Raw genomic sequence first — 13,132 nt, 5'->3', positions numbered from 1 at the left:
GACCTTCAATCCCACTATGCTTGGTTTCCTTCCAGGCGAGGAGGCACGATTCCACCTGCCTCTCTGGCCCAGAATGAGGCTGCAGAGGAGGAGGAGGAGGTGCCAGCTCCTATCCAAGGTCAGCCCTGAGCCCAGCGAGCTGCCCCGAGCAGCTGACACCACGTGCGTCACACCCACCTATTTTTGCTCCTGGATGCAGGTCATGGGACAGGCACACGTGCTCTCGGCTCTCCCCAGACCCTCTGCTCACAAACGCCCTCACCGCAGCGAGCTGGAGCAGGCAGCAGCCTTCGCCGCTGGCCGTTTCCGCTACATCATTCCCTGGTGTCACAGTCGGCGAGGAACGGTTCTTTCTGTAATTGAGAGTGGCCTACTCATCACTCCTCTGGGGCAGCGGGGGCCTCTCGGAGGCCCAGTGTCCCTAAGGGCCAGCTTCCGTAAGGAGGTGAATCTGGGACAGACACCAACGTCCGAGGACATCCCTTCTTACGGGTCCACCATCCCGTAAACCCCAAGGCCACTTCTTGACCCAGCATCTCCTCCGAACCCTCAACTTCGGTATCCACACGTCTTATAGGCAGGGAGATGGAGGCTCAGAGAGGGCAGGCCACGTGCCCAGGTTGCACAGCCCACCAGAATTCAGATGTGGTACCCTGACTCCTGGCGGAGACGCAGGCAGACAATCAAAGGCAATAAAAATAAACACTGTCTAGGGCCACTCTGGGCTCGTCTGCAGGACCTACTTCTACCCCCAAAGGGTCTTTCCTGCCAGCACCCACTGCCCCTTTTCACCCACAGGCCCCGCTCAGAGGCTTTGCTGCCGGAAAATACCTTGAAGCCAGGCAAAGCCTCGGGAAATGAAAACAGCTGTTTTCTATCATAAGTTCAAGGTCCTGGCACATCCATCCCAGGAGTGACTTGTGCCCAAAAAGTAAATGTCTCGGCGGTGCAGAGGACCAAGTCACTGGCCCAGAACCGGTCAGGACAGGTCCTGTACACCAGAAGGACCCAAGCCAGAACCGATATTTCCAAGGCGGCCGCAGGTGCCAGCGCTGCAGCTTCCGTGTCTCCATCGCTGGCCCTTCTGCACTTACCAGAATGCGGAGAGCTTTCCTTCGTCATGCTTTATCTGTCACATATGGGGCCTGAACTTAAAGCTGAGAACTGTGTGACACACAAGGACACAGAGTCCCGCCTCCCTTAGCAGCGCTCGCCTGAGGTCACATGTCCGTCTTGCTGTGCGCATGGTGCTGACCTGAGGGCTGGCTGCAGGGCCCCCGGACACACTCTGAGAACCACTGCTTCACTGAGTCCTCTTTCCTGGGACAACCGCTTGCACGCCCACCAGGGCCATGCTGGGCACACGTGCTTGGAATGGGAAACAGGGGCCTGGGATGAGCCCAAGACACCCCACGCCTGCCCTGACCCAGAACCTCTGGCCCGCCAGCCATGCAGGAGTCTCAAGAGCTGAAGACATGGCCACGTTACCCGCCGAGCAGCACGGGCTGGTGGTCAGCAGGACAAGGCGCCCCAGGATGGGCCCCAGCAGGTGTGGATCCCTGTCCACCCTCTCCGGGGTCCAGCCATCTGTCGGCCCAGACCAGACAGCACCTCCTCCCAAGCCCCCAAGCAGCCATGATCTCCTGCTGGGTCATTAAGGGAAAGCCTCGCCTGACCCTTCTGTCCTGCCAGGTCATTTCTGCACAAGGCTACCCCTGGCGCAGAAGCAGAGGCTAGATGCAGGCAGAGACCAAGGCTGCCGGGGGACGTGGGGGGAGCCGCAGCCAGAGCAGGTGCTTCCCTGCCCCCACTGAAGGGAGACCTCTGAACCGAGACTCCCCACTGCCTCCGTCCTCTGCTCTCCTCTGCTCCTCATCCGAGCACGGGACACTGGCCACGCGCCTGTATCATCTCATTCCATGTGCAGCCTTATGCTGTAGCAAGTCCTAGTGTGGTGCCCATGTCTCAGACGGGGAAACTGGAGCCACGGTCACAGGGCTGGGCAGCAGCCAGGCGGGATTTCAAAGCCATGCCTTGCCCTGGAGCCAGAGCTTTCACATGCCCATGGGCCTCCAGAAGCAGAGGTCTCACCATCAACACACGGTGGGATGTCTCTGCCCGGCCACTGCCAACACCGGGACGACCGCCACATCTTTCCACCCTCCTCCCTTTTCCCTGGGGCGCCCACAGCCCCCTCTCCCACCCACTGTCCAGCAGAGGCGGGGGAAGGGCATGTGCTGGTCCAGGCCACTTCCACTCCCGAAGGGCAGGCTGCCCACACCCCTCAGCTCGGGCACCTGCTTCCCCAACCCACTGGACTGCTGCCTCCGACTCTGGCAAGAAAGCACCCTCTGATTCTTGGGATTCTGAATACGCTTTGCAAAACACCCCAGCAGCTGCATCGAGCTATTCATTACTGTCCGCCTCCCAAGCAGCCCCACGCAGAAGAGATGTGAAGGTTTGGGGTTTCACACATCTCCGAGGTTTCCATTCGCCAGGGCTTCAACCGCAGGGGAGGTCTGGGCGTCAGACCCCCCGCTTCCTGGTGCAGCCGCCTCCCCTCCAAGCCCTGGCTGCCACCCTAATGTGTAGGTTCCCTTCCTGGAGACCAGCAGGCAGGACGCTTGTTCCCCTCCCACCCTGAAAGCGTTCTCAAGTTCGGCATCTCTGCGTTTCTGGGCTAAAGATGCTGCCTTCTTGCCCGACAAACAGGAAGACAGCAGCTGAGCCTCGTCCACCGGTACCTAGGTGGTCAGGCCGGTCTGTGCCCCTCCCAGGCTCCCTGGGGGCGGTCCACACCCACCTGGCCCTGGCAGGAAATGCCCCCTTTCCGTGCGCCGCTCTGGACTCTCCCTCGGCCTGTTTGCTCCCATCCCCAGGATGGGGAACAGCCCACAGGTCGCCCTCCCCTTGGAGCAGAAGGCCGGAAGGGGTCCCCGGGCTCCTCTCTGCAGCGCCCACGCCGCCGGGAAGTCCTGACTCCGGCGCTGAGCCCGGAGCTCACCACTGCACCAAACCCTCCTCGACACGCGGGTCCCCGACTTCCCACCACCTGCCCCACCGCGCCCGCCCTCCGTGTCCTCGCCGACCCCGGCGGCCGCCGCCAGAGCGTCCTCCCGGCTTGCGCGGCTGGACGCGGCGCTGCGGCTTTGCCGGGCGTCCCGGCCCTAACACTGCGCCCCCGCTCAGCTCGGGGTGCCGGAGTCGTCCCACCCACCCCGCTGGTCCCTCCTGGTCCCCGCCCCGGTCCCGGCGCCCCTCGGCCTCCCCACCGCACCCCTTCCCTCGCACCCCCAGGCCTCCTCGCTGCGCCCGGGTTCCCCCCGCGCGCTCCGACCTGCGGGCCGCGCACCCCAGTTGCTCCCCGCTGTGCGCCTCCGTCCTCCCCGCCGCGCCCCTACCTGGCAGCCCTGCGCCCGCGGGAGCTGGCAGAGGCGGTGCGGGGCCGAGGGCAGCGTGGGCGCGTGGCATGGGCCGCGGAAATCGAGGAGGTCCCAGCGTGACGTCAGCACCAAGGGGCAGGGACCGAGGAGGGACCCGGGGAAAGTGCAATGGGGGCGCCTCGGGGGGCCGCCGCACCCCCTCCTGCCGCCGCGGGTGCACCACGGCGCGGGCCACGGCGGGCAGAGCAGCAGGCAGGTACCCCGGTCCTGAAAGGCGGCTTTACTGACGCCGCCGACCCTGCTAAGTTCTCGAAGAGCACGTGTGGCACGCCCCCGACTGTGCCAGAAACACCTGGGGAAGAGCGGGGAGGGTGGAGCCTGAGCTCTCAGCCCAACAGGTGAGAGGCGTGAGCCCGCAAGACCGAGAAAAGCCCCAGGTGAGACGGAAACCAGAGCTGCCCCGCGGCGGCACTGGCATCCGGGTTACCCCGCACTGTGGGGACGCGCAGCCTAGCCTGTCACCCCTGCTCCCCCTGGAGACGTCCCTTCATCGTCCCTATGAACATGCGGTAATGCTTTTTTTTTTCAGAAGTTTTCGTCTGCCAGGCACGATACACTAAATGCTCCAAGCGAATTATCTCCAGCCTGGGAGATAACTATCCGGTGTGTCCCCATTTTATAGAAAACACTGAGGAGGAGGCAGGGGGAGTGACAGGTCCACCCAGAGAGCAGAGCCAGGGCTGACCCCCGCCACCCCCGGAGAGCAGCTGGGGCTCTGTTCAGCACGTGTTCACAGCACAAACACCGTGGCTCCTCGGAGGTGGTCCTGCTGCCTTTGGTCCACCTGGTCTCTATCCCGGGAGATACAGGCTGGGCAGCCCTGTCCCCCGAGTCTCAACCACACGCCCTCTCTGGGCCCCCTTGTCCCAGGAGAAGGGCCCTGTGGCCCGCCTCCCATGTGCAGCTCCTAGGAGGCCGGCATGGCCAAGGGGACATTCCCACGTGGCAGGCCGGTTCTGGCGGAGGCCGAGGAGGGCTGCGGAGCCTCACTGGGCTCCTGAGAACAGCCTCCACCTGGGCAGCGGCTGCGATGCTCGGGGAGGGCATCTGGGCCCCAGGAGGCTCGGCGGCCTCCGTGCTTTTGATCATACTTCTCAGGCCGCTGAGCGAGGGCGGTGGCAGCTGCTCACGGGTCCCTCCTTGCTTCAGTTCTGTGGGGACCCACGGTGGCACGGGCCCTGTCCTGAGCTGTCCTCGCTCCTGGTAGAGAATGCGGCCCAAGCCGCAGGGGCCCCCTCCAGCTGCGCTGCGCAAGGGACACCAGCATCCTGTCCCCTCCCCAGCACTCCTCCTGGGCCCCCTCCCAGCCCCAGGGTCACCAGGCCTTCCTGACAGGGCACTGACGTACCTGCCGTGCAGGCCCGGCCGTTCCGGGGAGGTGGACAGAGCAGAAGCGGGTCCCATCCCCCACACAAGCTGAGCCGTGCACTTCACCCCTGCTTTCCTGCCATGGACCCAATACAGCAGCTGCTATTCCGAGTGCCAGCTCTTCACTGGGCTCCATGTTAGGACCGTGGTGGGGGGAGACACCCCATGTCATCCCCAAGGTCACCGGGGTCGCCAGGAAGACCCTCCCGCCTCCTGGCCACCCCAGGAGGAGCTTCCTCCTGTGCTTTTGGGAGGCAAAGACCTGCCTGGCCGGCTTCCTCCAGGCCTGTCCCCACAAGGGTGCTGCCTGGGGGGTGGGCCGAGGGAGCTGGACACGGGGAGGGAGGGGTCAGTTCTCAGGACACTCACCTTCAGTGAGGGCCACCGTTTGTCCCATCTCCAGGTCATGGTGGCTGGTCACGGCCTCCCATTCAGCCCCCACAGCCAGTGGCCTTAGGACAGCACCCCTCTGCCCGGGGCCAGCACCCCAGGGTGGGCGAGGACTCCCGGCACAGAGAGAAGCCTGGTCCCGAAGGCCGGCCTTACCGCTCCAGCCCCAGAGAGCAGACGTCCTCCGGCTGCCCTTTGCCCCCCTGGAAACCTTTACGAGAAGGGCTTTGAACCAAAAGCTGCCCCAGCTCCGGACTCTGCCAGCTTCCCGACAGCCCGCCCACCCCGCCTGCCCGGCCTCATCGGGAGAAGGGCCCCCACGGATGGCTGAGGGATGTGTCACCATCCTCCCCAGCTCGGCTGGGGAATTTTGTTTCTGCCTGGAGAAATGATGCGGCAACAATAGATGTCCATTGTAGAGGATTTGGAAAGTTCTTAAAAAAAAAAATTTAAAAACAAAACCGAAAAAGACCTCCTAGTCCAACCATCGAGAGGTGAGTAGCCTCCTTAACTTTGACATCCTTTTCATAATTTTTGTTCTCAACATTTACACACAGTATCTTTAAGAGGTGCACAGACTGCAGACCCTGTTCTGCCGGCAGCTTTGTCACAGGGCACCCTTCCCTGTCGCCCTGTCCATAGCCAGAAACTGGCATCGTCATCTTGTCTGCGCTGTTTTGTTTCATGGAGGAATCACCTGGTTTGGGACGTTCTGGGTTTTCCCAGCCTCGATATTACATCACACACACACACACACACACACACCAGTATAATAGTGTAAGATAGTGTGTATACATTATGAAAATAGCCAATATATGTGTGCGTATGTACAGCACTGCAATAGTCTTATTTCCCTAAATCTTTGTCGTGCAGATATCTGATTTCCCCCCCTTGGGATAAATTCCTACAGATAGATTCTGGCTCACAAGGCCGGACTTGTGACACGAGTAGCTGTCAGGATGTTCCCGTTTATTACTGTGGGGGACAGAGAACTTGGAACCTGAGCCATGCGTGGTGCTCTGTCTCAAAACCAGTTGTTACACAGAGCTGTGGGATGTCGCCTCCCCCACCTGCTGCCCCAACTCGGCTGTGGCCAGGAAGGGAGAGGAGCTGGAAGAGTAATTACCTATCAAGCCTGGAGGGGCCATCAAAAAATGGGCAGAAAATCTAAACAGATGATTCTCCAAAGAAGACATATGGATGGCCAAAAACACATGGAAAGATGTTCAACACCACTCCTCATTAGAGACATGCACATCAAAACCACTGTGAGGCACCACCTTCCACCAGCCGGAAAGGCCATCATCCGAAAGTCTACAAACAGTAAGTGCTGGAGAGGGTGTGGAGAAAAAGGAACCCTATGACACTGTGGGTGGGACTGTAAACTGGTGCAACCACTGTGGAAAACAGAATGGAGATGCCTCAGAAAACTAAACATAGAGCTACCATTTGATCCAGCAATCCCATTCCTGGGCATCTATCCAGAGAAAACCACAACTCGCAAAGACACATGTACTCCGATGTTCACTGCAGCACCATCTGCAATAGCCGAGACCTGGAAACAACCTCAATGTCCATCAGCAGAGGAGTGGATCAAGAAGATGTGGTACATACACACAATGGAATATTACTCAGCCATTAAGAGGAATGAAATACCAGCATTTTTAGAAACATGGACGGACCTAGAAACTATCATGCTAAGTGAAGTCAGCCGTACAATGAGACACCAACATCCAATGCTTTCACTGACATGTGAAACCTGAAAAAAGGACAGACGGAACTTCTTCACAGAACAGATGCTGAGTCACGGACATTGAAAAACTTATGGTCTCTGGAGGAGAGAGTTTGGGGGGTGGGGGGATGTGCTGGGTTGTGGGATGGAAATCCTGTGAAACTGGATTGTGATGATCATTATACAACTACAGATGTGATAAATTCATCTGAGTAAAAAAAAAAAAAGCCTGGAGTGGCCTCTCCTCCTTTCAGCTGCCTGGTTTGCATGCGAAGCTGGAAATCCAAGCAAGCCCCCTGCTCATCCAGAAGGATCCTTGCCCTACACTGGGAGGTGCCCAATACCAGACCCCCCAGAAAAGAGAAGCAGCGACTGAACCCAGGCCGAAGCCAGCTGAGGCTTCGGGCAGCCAACGCTGCATCTGTTTCCCTGCAGGGCGGTGACTAGATGCCCCCGAGAGCTGTGCCCACCTGGACCATCAGAATGGGATCTTATTTGGAATAATGTTCTTGCAGAGATAACCAAGGTAAGAACGTCAAGATCAGCTCTTTCTGGCTTACGGTGGGCCCTTGGTCCAAGGGCAGGAGTGCTTCTAAGACACAGAAGAGACTCAGAGGGAAGAAGGCCAAGTGACAGCAGCGCAGAGGTGGAGGGCTTGGCCACAAGCCAAGCAACGCCAGAGCCACAGATGCTGGAAGGGCAGGAAGGACCTGCCGGAGCCTCTGGAGGGAGGGCGGCCCTGCCAACGCCCTGACTTTGGATTTCCAGCCTCCGGAACAGAGAAAATAAATATCTGCGTTCTCAGTGTTCCCCATCCCTCCTGCCCTGTGTACGGTCACAGGTTATGGCAGCCTCAGGAAACTTATACAAATTGGAAAATAAGAAAATGTCTCATACGGTTGTTGAAAGGATCAGGAAAACATCCAGAACGTTCTCAGCACTCGGCAGGTCCTTAGAACACAGCAGCCACTAACTCAGCCAACACTTCGACACCTGCTGTGTGCTGGGGGCTGAGCTGGGGGCGGCGTGTCCCTTCTGCCCAGGGGCAGCAGACAAGGGCAAGGGCAGGCATGACAGGCTCTGTGGAGCTTATGCCACGTGAAGTGGGCAAGATGAGCCGAGCTGGGGTCTCTGGGCAGAGATGGGGTCCTCCCGCCAGAGGGGACAGCGTGAGCAAAGGTGGGACACCCAGCTGGGCAGGGCCTTTGGGTCTGGAGTGAAGCGTGCAAGGGCTACAGGGGACTGGGCATGGGGTCCCGGCTCTGGAACAAGGACAAGGGGGCTCAGATGGCCCAAGCAGGCATCACCACGCCTTTCACTAGTCACCTGGGAGCGGTGGGTTGGGGAGGGGGTCAGGCGCGGCCCAGAGAGGGGTCGTGGGGAGGACCTCGGGCCTGCGGGCCTCAGGGTCTGCTGCAGTGGGGCAGGGACACAGTCAAGGCCTCCTCCAGGCCCCCTGGGCAGGTGCCCAGCAGCCACTCTAAAGGGACCATTTCCTGAGTGCCTATTCAGTGCCAGGCTGCACTCGTGCTGGGGCCCCATCCCCTGTCCAGGGCTGGCTGAGGATCCCTTCAGGCCTGGGGGGGTACAGGAGCCCCTGGCCTTAGAGGCAGGACAAGGGGGCTTGGCCTGCACCCCCGGCATGAGAAGGGCCCTCCTGAGGGTATGGGGTGCAGAGCGAGGTGGGGGGTTCCAGCTCAGGCCAGCCTCCTGCCCCTAGCCTGTGAGGCCGCCCTCTGAGCTCCAATTCGTATTTGCTCTGGGTGCCCAGGTCCGAAAGCCCTTGTTCTCTCCCGAGGGCAGCCAGGCCTGCTGGGCCGAGGGGGCGGGCTCAGTGCAGGTCCCCAAACATGCACACACCCCGAGGCCCTGACCCTCCCGGTGGCAGCGCAGGAGGCCCGGGCTTCCCGCTGGCTCAGCCAAGGCTCGGGGGTGGGGGGCCCTTGGCGTCCAGGGATGCTCTGGCCAATCTCCCCCCACCATGTCCCCCTCCCTTCCCCTCAGTGGTTTGTGCGGTCAGGGGACACAGAGTCCCCAGCTGCCACTTCTACAACAGGGACGGAGGAGCAGGGCAGGGCTCGGAGAAGTCTCCCGGACCACAGGAGCCTCCTCGGGACGGGGCCAGGCCTGCTGACATCGGTCCCCAGCAGGCTCAGTCTGGACGCTGGGTGCCTGACAACGTCCCCCTTGGACCTGGATGTCACCCCTCTGCGCACCGAGTAACCACAGCCCCAGCATTTGGTCCCCAAGAGCAACGACAGCTTGGGCCTCGGGTGCCCAGAGCAGGGCAGACTCGGGGGTTTCCAGGACTGAGCCTGAGCCCCGCGGTGACACCTGACAGATGGGCTGCCCCACCCCCATCTCCTCGACCGACTGTAGGACGAGGCCATCCTGCCCCCACCTGGGAGGTCACAGGGCTGATGGCGCCGTGGGGAGGGCCAGCACCACGCTCTGGAAGGTTTCGGGCCAGGACTCCTGTTCGGTGCACACAGCGGTCCTGAGGGCTCAGCGTGGGGACACCTGGCCAAGGGGCCACAGCCCTTGGACAGGGGACTTCCATAGCCCCAGAGTCCAGTGCAGGGCGGTGGGCGGACTGCCCCTGGCCACACTGAGCCCTGCCTGAGGGGTCCCAGCTTTGTGGCCGGTTTGAATCCTCAGAAGCCACGGCCCAGAAGCTTCTGCAAGCAGGCACAGGAGGGGTGGGAGGCGGGCAGGGAAGGTGAGGAGCGGAGGTCCTGGGCGGGCCAGAGTCAGCCTGCAGAGGCCAGGCTGCGTCTGATCAGCCTCTGAAACAGCTCTTGACTGCCCCCCGCCCCAGGCCAGGCCGCCCACCACGCCCCTTCCAAGCCACACACCGGAGCCAGACGAAGCCGAGTGGCCACAGGAGCCTGTCAAGGACTCCCCGTCGCTCTTGGTATGAAGCCCCACCTTCCCAAGGAGCCTTCGGGGCCCTGGCCACCCCACCCACACCTCGCCCTGGCAGCTGCCATGCCCCCGCCCCCGCTCCAACCCAAACACCACCCTCTTCCTCCCTCCGGGGTCTCTCTGTCTGGAGGGCACCCTCCTCTCCTGGCACCACACCACCCTAGGGTTTCCCGAATTAGGGTAAGTCCCAACCTTATGGGGGTGCCACCAGAGCCCTGGCCGCCACCCCCAGCTGCCCTCCCCATCTGCGCCAGCCCCTCCCCGGGCAGGTCCCCACCCGAAGCACGGGCCCCTCCCCTTGCAGGGAGGACTCCCACTCCACACCTGGGGTTCAGGCCCAGGGCTGCTTCCCAGAAGCCCCCATCACGCGCGCCAGTGACACGATTACCTGACCAGTGTCTGTCTTCACCGGCAACCGCTCGCTGGGGGTCAGGGCCGTTTCCGCTAGTGCCCAGTGCAACGCCCGGTCCAAAGTGAGCGCTCAGCCAGGTGGGCGTGCTGCCCCGCATCACAGCAGGAGCACACACATCCCTGCTCACGCCCAGCGTCCCCGCCGTGCACAGCACTCGGAGCACACCCACACGGACACACCTGCCTCCATGCACACGTGTGCACCCGCATGCCTGCTCCCGCTCACTCCCGGCACCCTGCCCCGAGCACTCACGTCCCCCACACAGTCACACACACACACAGCCGGGTGTGCCTGCTCACGCCGTCCCCGCCACCCTCACTCCAACAAGCGCCTGAGCTGCTGTTTGCCGCCTCTGCCTGCCGGCGTGTTTGCCAAGCAGTTTCCATGGCGACACATCTTGGCTCTGACAGGAGCAGCCGAGTGCAGGGAAGACAGCCTCCATGGAGGGGACGAGACTCGAGGTCTCTGCATCCTCGGGCGCCCAAGCAGGCAAGGGCAGATGCTCCCACCAGGGGAGACACCCCCACCTTGGACCAGGCTTGCACCCGAGGAGGTGCCTCTGGGACATGCTCTGGGCTACATGCTCCAGGACACAGGTCACTCAGTCATTCGGCAAACCGCGTGTCCAGGCTGCAAAGCTGCCTGAGGAGTAAGCCTGGCTCACCAGAGCTCATGGTTGTGTCCTGAGGCTGGACTACTGTCACACACCGGGGTGAAGGCCCAGCTCAGACAGGTCAGTGGCTCCCTGAGGACCAAGGCCTCGCCACTCACCTTCGGCCCACTTGGGGCAAGGATGCCCGGCTCCCCTCTGTGGAAGATCAGCTTTAAAAGTGACACTGATTCTCCACTGCTCCCTGAATCATGGTACCCTCTGCTCCTGTCGAGTAGGGGAGCCTATTCCCCACTTGAATCTAAGCCTGCCCTGCGACTTGCTTTGGCCAGAATGATGACACTGACACTATGCCAGTTGTGCGCTTAAGCCTCAAGGGTGACATGCTTCTGTGCTCTCGTGGGCCCTGTGGTAGCACGTGAAAGAGCCTGGGTGGGCCTGCTGGAAGGTGAGCGGACACACAGGCTAAGCTAGCCCCCAGCCAACCCACCGCAGACGCAGGAGAGCGAGCCCTGGGTGGCAATCCTGCCTGGTCGGCCCCCAGACCCTTCGGAAATAATAAAACATCGATTCCAGATACAGGCCTGAGATTGCTTGCTGCCCAGCAGTAGCAAATGGATATACCCTCTTGCAGGGCCCTGGCCAGCAGCCACCCAACTTCAGGCAATCAGCCTGTGCTGCATGCCCCACAAGCTACCGCAGGATGCTGAGGACTGGCCCAGAGCATGTGGGCTGTGCACAGACCTACTGGGTGCCAGGCTTGCCCTGGAACCTAGGAGCTTGCGGCCACAGAGAGGGTGGCTTTACGAGTACCAGCGTATAGGTGGGAGATGCTGGGTGACCTGCCCCAAGGCCTGTGACATGTAGGAGCCGGTGGGTGTGGCCACAGGACCTGGCTGGACTACAGCTTTCTGATTTTCTCCCCTTGGACATCTGCTTGGAAACTTTTTTTCCCTTGCTTTTTTAGGGCCACACCCACAGCATATGGAAGTTCCCAGGCTAGGGGCTGAATTGAAGCTACAGCTGCCGGTCTACACCACAGCTCACAGCAACACCGGATCCTTATCCCACTGAGTAAGGCCAGGGATCAAACCCGCATCCTCATGGATGCTAGCTGGATTCGCTTCTGCTGAGCCACAACAGGAATTCCCTGGAAAGACCTTCACTTCCTGGGTGACTGCACATATTAGGCCACTGTTGTCTGGTTTTTCGGTCCCTACTCACTGAGGACCGTGAGTTACTGTTTCTGCCCAGTGGGGCATCTGAAGGGCAGGGCCCCCTCCCTCTCTGAGCTGAGAGCCAGGCCCCTCTTGCAGGGACTGGTACCTGAGCAATCCCATCTCCCCCCTCTCCTGTTGGCCCTTCAGTGTCCTACGCCGTTGCAGGCACTTTACCCAGCACTGCTCACCGTTTGCAGTGGGACGGCTGCCCGGGTAAGCCAGCCCGCTCTCCCTGGGAAGAGGACGCTGCGTGGCGGCCGTGCTGGCGTACAGCTGCTGCAGCCCGGTGGAGCGCAGGAGCCAGGGCTCATTCTGACTGGCTGGGGCGCTTCTGTCCCGAGACCATTTGCCGGTTCCTGCTTGGTGACCTCGTGGAGTTAGGGTGCCGAAGTCAGGGCCAGTCCTGCCCAAGGGGCAGTATCTCATCTTAAAGTGAAAACCCGGAGGACATCAAGATGACAGTAGGACGACGCAGAGCTCCCTCCCGCCATGAACACATCACAAATACGTCTACGTGGAGAGCAGTTCTCACTGGAAACAAGCTGGAGCCCGGCAGAGAGACTCCTGCGAAACAAGGCCTAAGGCAGATCCACGCGGACTTGCGTGGGAAGGGAAGAGAGGGGTCAGATCAGGCCCAGTGCCCTGGGAGGGGAGCTGGGAGAGGGGGCGATGACGCGGGCGTGGAGTCCCTCTCTGGGGAGTGAGTGGTTCGAACCACGTATTAGGCATCCCAGCCCTCGGGTCCAACAGCAGGAGGACAAGGCGCCTGAGCGGGTTTGAAAACCAGCGGGACTGCCAGGAGGCCACTAAGAAACCCAGACTCCACTTGGGAAGAGCACACACACACACACACACACACATGCTTACTCCTGGACACACACACAAACACACACACACACATGCTTACTCCTGGACACACACACACGCTTACTCCTGCACACACACACACACACACACACACGCTTACTCCTGGACACACACACACACACACACACACACACGCTTACTCCTGGACACACACACACACACACA

At 61.1% G+C, this 13,132-nt stretch overlaps 1 protein-coding gene across 4 annotated transcripts in view; it reads right to left on the bottom strand.

Moving 5' to 3' along the window:
* AMZ1 (archaelysin family metallopeptidase 1) overlaps positions 1-10,592 on the bottom strand; it is a 65,201-nt gene extending 54,609 nt beyond the window's left edge. For 2 of the 4 annotated variants that reach the window (XM_085015448.1, XM_085015453.1), the window contains exon 1: positions 3,402-3,668. The gene's annotated coding sequence lies outside the window, so the exon portion shown is untranslated. Of the gene's footprint in view, positions 1-177; positions 1,164-3,401; positions 3,669-10,246 lie in introns of those variants that run through there. The other 2 variants (XM_085015449.1, XM_085015451.1) reach the window with 2 other exon arrangements.
* Between the last annotated feature and the right edge of the window lie 2,540 nt (positions 10,593-13,132).

Source organism: Sus scrofa, chromosome 3 (genome assembly GCF_054392235.1).
Source record: "Sus scrofa isolate SSC_HxYL_T2T_F1_AM1 chromosome 3, Sscrofa_HxYL_maternal_Yorkshire_Landrace_v2.0, whole genome shotgun sequence".
Lineage (NCBI taxonomy): Eukaryota > Metazoa > Chordata > Mammalia > Artiodactyla > Suidae > Sus > Sus scrofa.
The sequence above is the reverse complement of the archived record's forward strand: the minus strand, read 5'-3'. Positions and strand labels throughout refer to the sequence as shown.